The following is a 5775-nucleotide window of genomic DNA, read 5'->3' as shown; positions in this document are numbered from 1 at the left end:
TATAGCATTCACAACGGAGGACCCCATAAGGGGTGTAACAGAGACAATTATCTAATCGCTGTCGTGGTTTAAAGTTTGTAGGTAAGAAGAGTTCTTTCGCGAAAGTCCTAACATCCACATAAATTTGCAACAATAAGGTAGACATGTCTAGCTTTATGTTGCAAGGGGGCTCGCAATATGATATGGTCATGATGTTAAGTAAGTTTACTTGTTGTTGCTAAGTTGTAGTAGTAGTTAATCATCATGATGGACGATCAACTGGAGACACCATGCTGGGGCAATCGATGGAGATCACTGCACACTAATAAAACCCCACAGCATGTCATACATTGCGTATGGTGTAGATACCTTAATGCATCTTCTTTGTAGCTAGTGTTAGATAAATGACAATAGCTTTAAATAAGATGATCCCTAATTAATACTAATAAAAGTGTTCTCCCTTAGTCTGCAACACCAATAAAGTTCTCCGTTATGAGGCAGGCTGTGAAGATCGGTGTCACATATCTCTTCGCATATCGTAGGTGTAAGCCACGTTGCACAACAAATCCACTAAGGTTATTTTAACTAGCCTAGCATGTATATATATGGTCTCGAAACACGAGAGGTCGAAAGATTGAGCATGAGTAACCTTGCTAGCCTCACAGGTAAACAAGTTGCTCTCAAGCATGATTTTTGCACGGTACCATCAAAAGTAGCATCGTTAGTTGAAAGCATTGCGCTAGTCGCATGCTCACCTCTATAGCCATTGCGCTAGTAGATCGCCGCTGATTGATTATGAGTTATGAGCTATAGAGCAACTGAGGGCCATCATTGGCTGGGGCTTGTGTATTGGCCGGGAAGGATGTTGAGGCTTGTTTCATTTATGCAAACATTGATTTTTTTTCACTTTATCAAAATGCACATACATTCTTAGATGATATTCGAACATTCGTACCGAACCATGTAGTCATGGCGTTACAAGATTAATGGAACCATCATAGGAGCCTCACAATCACCAGGAAACTAATTCCCTTTACATAGCAAGAATAATATGTATTGACGTGATTATTAAGGTGACAAATCTAGGGTTTCATCCTTGGTGAGTTGCGGGTGACAACCACCGTACTAAACGCCAATCGAGTCACTGCTTTTGAGGTTTCAAATAAAGTCATTATGTATACAAAGGAAAAAAGACTTGGATCAAAACAAAAAAATGCAGATGATTATGAAACAAACCAAGCCCCGCGGTTCCATTCCGATGAATGTTTTTTGAATATTACAGCTCACATTTCAGGGTTATGGACTTACTAAGTTCTAGGTTCTTTCTTTATACTAAGAATTTTTGGCCTTACTACTTCATTTGTTTCATGACATTTTCTATGTTTGGCTTATACACAAATTATATATGTCCCACTGGTCTTATCTACGGTATCAAATTTAAGTTTGGGCCCTAATATTCATAATAATGAGGTACCCTTGATTTCGATATACTCCTTCCATACCACAATGTAGTGCGTATAATATTTTTAAAAATTCAAACGATGTTAACTTCGACAAAATATTGAGAAATTTATCTACATATACCATACCAAATGTATACTATATGAAAACATACTTCGTGCGGAATCTAATGGTATTTATTTGGTATTTTAGATGTTGATATTTTTTCTACATACTTAGTTAAACTTCACATCGTTAGACTTTTTAAAATGGTTATACGCACTATATTTTTGCAAGGAGAGAGTATGTATTATGGGTTTCAGGGCACATACGTACAATGGATGACGCCAGCCTCTTTATTAGAGGTGTTCTGATTAGTTGAAAGGAAGAGAATGAAGAGAGAGAAGGATGTTTTCCTTATCTAAGACATCATCCTCTTAAAAAATAAGGAAAGGTTGTTTTCTCCATTCTACGGCATGTCTTTCTTTAAAAATATAATTTTCTACTAAATTTAATTGATTATCATTAATGTCTAGGGATACTATAAGAAATAATATGCATTATATGAGTTATATCTATTGTTTCCTCTTGATGATGTGGTGAAATAATTAAGAATATACATGCTTTCTCTACCATTATACGTGCCCTTAGTCACATCATGTCAATTATCATCCAATGATTTCCTGTAATCCGTACATTAAGACTACCAGCATGTTATACGCAAATAATCCTAGCGTTGTACGATCGCCAAAATCGTCGGCCAATTTTCAAGTCAACGATGATAAACTAGGAACAGCGACAACTTGGAATTTCAATCTACAACGCGGTAACCTTCAGAACCTAAAAAACTCATATTTGTAGTGCAGGATAGTTGTCCATTCTCTAGACGGTGTTGGTCAAATCAGACAAACGAAGCTTCCAAATAATAAAACCATGTTTACATACAACCATCATCCCTACATGGCGACGACAACATCGTTGGGGTTGTAGTCTGCAATTCTAAAAAATTCGTAAAAGACGTGAGGGACACATATTCCTTGACGCCGGATAATTGATTATCCATTCGGTTGATTTCATAAAACATAACTCATTTTTCAAAGGTGCAACCATTTTTAGACCTTATCTATACTCATCTTGGATCTTTTCTCTGCCAATAATGATATATCTACAGACTTCACTTACGTGTCAGTTCGTTTTCTTTACGAAAGGAATGTGACATGGGAAACCATTTACCGATTTTTATAATTTTGAAATAATAAGAGCCTAGGTATTTGGGTTGTACCTCCACTTTCCTAACCAACCAAGTGTCTGGATTGTACACATTAGTTCGTAAGGGCATCTTCAGCGGCCCGACCCATTTTAGACACGAAAATTGACTATTTTGGTCCGCTTATATCAGGCCATTGATACCAAATTGGTCTCTTTGACTAGCGGTGTAAACGGATAGGATAATTTCCGCACCGAAACCGGCGCCGATTCCGTTTTAAGGCATCCATATCCGATTTTAAAGGATCCGATGGATAAGGATATCCGATTTCGAAGTGGTGCTCCGGATATGGTATAGGATACGGTATAGCAAATAGCATGCGGATATGGTTTATCCGAAATTTAATTAGGATAATCCGAAGGTTTGAAACCGGATAATTCGATTTTTGAGTCAAAAGCAAAGCCAATCTTGAAAGGTTAGTAGTTATTAAGTTACCAAATTCATTTGGTGAGCATTTTTATATCTAAATTTCTAACAATGCTTGAGTTTTAGCGCATTATATCTCTTTCTACTTAACTGCACAAGACTAGAAGTTTAAATCTCTCTCAAGATTCGCAAGAACTATAACTATCTACCGATGAGAGCATATATCTGACTACATTTTTATTTCTGGTCCGAGTCTGCTCCATTTCCGATTTGAATCCGCACACCGATATACTCACATTCGAATCCGAAACCGATCAATATCCGCTCTAATCCGCATCCGAGAAAAATATATGGTAGAGGATATGGTATGAGCAAAATCCGATCCGATCCGATCCGTTTACACCCCTATCGTTGCCTCATATATCCGTTTGAGTTTGGGTAGCCCCATCAGCCCGACGCATTTTGTCCGCACGGCTGGATATTTTTTTAACCAAATTCACAAAGTGTCTTGCTCTATAGCTTGGCCAGATTGGGATAACCAACCGAACCCAATGTCATACCCTTGGGATTGGGTTTCGGAGCCAAGGGCGTCTTCCAAGAGAAATCTTGGTCCATGGATCATCGCCTCGATGTAGGCCTCGCCGTGCTCGGTGTAGTAGGCCTACACATCACCGGGCATCATAGGACTATAGCACATAATAAAGGGAGGTGAGGTCGGGCGAGCATACCCGGTCGGTGAGCTCAGGAGGAGTTGTGTCATTTCCTCGAAAAGTTTGCGGGGCGTCGGCATGTTCTCCGGCGAGATCACCCAAGCCTCTTCCTGATGCGGACTACAGCTGGATCACTACCGAGGTGCAGTTTATATCCAGCCCTGGGCCCCAATGACACCCTCGTAGTACGATGACAGAGAGACGGCGAGCCGGGGGAGCGGCGCTTGGACCTACATTGCGGACATGGCGTAGCCGGTGGCAAAAGTTATGAGCATCATTATATAGGTGGTCTTGCGGCCTGGGATCTTACAAAGCTCATCAACAACGCATGTGTATGGCTGGCGATTGCCTCCCGCTTCATCATGAGCATGACCTAAATAAGGGCGAGCGATTACCCGAGCTAGGCGTTGGCATTGGCCTTCATCTCCAAGGCCATCTGAGTGTCCAACCTCGCGGTGGCCTCGACAACTTGCTGGGATCTTCGCCCGCACGATGATGCGTCTGTCCTTGTGTTTCTTGGTCTACATCGTCCTCTCCTCCGTCGTCTTCTCCTTCTTTAGCACCTTAGCCTTCCCCATGAGGCTAGTGGTAGCGGCCCACCGGGGTTGGGTTTTGGGTGGGCTCTGGGATGGAAGGCGTGCTGCTTGGTGCGGTGTGGTCGACATCCATGGCTGACGGTTTCCAACACATGCTAGGGCTTGGCGCTGGCGAAATACAATTTTTTGGAGTGGCGGAAATGAGAGTGTATTGGGTATAAGAGGAGGACGTGTGTAGACTCGTCTCCTGTCCGCTCCGATGCATTCTAAGCGCAAATTTGGGCTGTAAATGCATTGGCGTACACATGCCGATTAGTTTGTTTCATCGGGCCGCTAGGCTAGGTTTTTACCCATTCTCTAACCACGCGGACAAGAACATACACTTTTGGTCCACTTGCGTGGGGCCGCTGGAAATGGCCTAATCGCCCATGCCATGCCAACTCCCGGTTCACAACACAGAGCCGCCTGATCTTGGGCCCATTGTTAGCATCACGGCTCACGTCGACCACGCGTTCAGACCTAGCCGGTCCTATTCTTCCCTTCTCCACCACCATTGCCTAGAAACATGTTTTTGACCCGCTATATCAATATAGAAACCACACAATATAACTGCAAGATCCCTACATGGGCAAACAACATAAATAAGACTACGAGAAAACAACAAGAGAAAAGAGAGATAAACTAACGCCAAAAACGCCAGATCGACAAAAGCGGTGATAACCTGCAACCGATGTGCCCTTCGGAGAGGTCCCACCATGCTCCTATGGAGGCAAATTATCTCCGCGTACCAAGCAAGACCTTCAAAAAGGAATGTGAGGATAACGACGTTGTTGGCATAACTAGTCCTAAGATTTCTCCCCGTACATGGAGGGGAGTCGGGAAGGGGTACACCCAATGCAGGAAGGGCGGCGCCTGCAGGCGTCACCACATCGGTGTTAATCGACCCCCAAAAAACAACAACCACCAACAATTCATAGCACTCCACCAAAGTTGCCGCCCACCAACATGCGCCACCACGATCTTGCAGTCACCATTGTCGTCTCACCATGGCAAATGTGTGAGGCCAACTGGACAGAGAGGAGACAACCATAGGGAAGGGGTGGCAATATCGCAGTCACACAGGAAGGAACAACATCCTTCACCATAGACGATAGCAGACCAACCAAACGCAGTACCAAAAGCACACCAGACCACTTTAGGGCTACTACCTAGAGGACTTTATCCACCGCCATCAGCGGGTGCAGACTGAAGTGCCAATCCCCACCACCACACTGCAACACGTAGGTCACCACCACCGCTACCCTCGATCGTGGCGCCAAAGGTCAGGTCATGCTAGGCCTAGATCGGGCCCATGAAGCATCCGCCATCGCGCTGCAGCTGACGCGTTGTTATCACCGCCACTCCCATCATGAGTTGCTAGTCAATCCAACCGGAGGTGACGCGCCCGAGCCCAATCCAGCCCGCCCTAACCTAGATC

Source organism: Lolium rigidum, chromosome 1 (genome assembly GCF_022539505.1).
Source record: "Lolium rigidum isolate FL_2022 chromosome 1, APGP_CSIRO_Lrig_0.1, whole genome shotgun sequence".
Lineage (NCBI taxonomy): Eukaryota > Viridiplantae > Streptophyta > Magnoliopsida > Poales > Poaceae > Lolium > Lolium rigidum.
Note: the sequence above shows the minus strand (reverse complement) of the source record.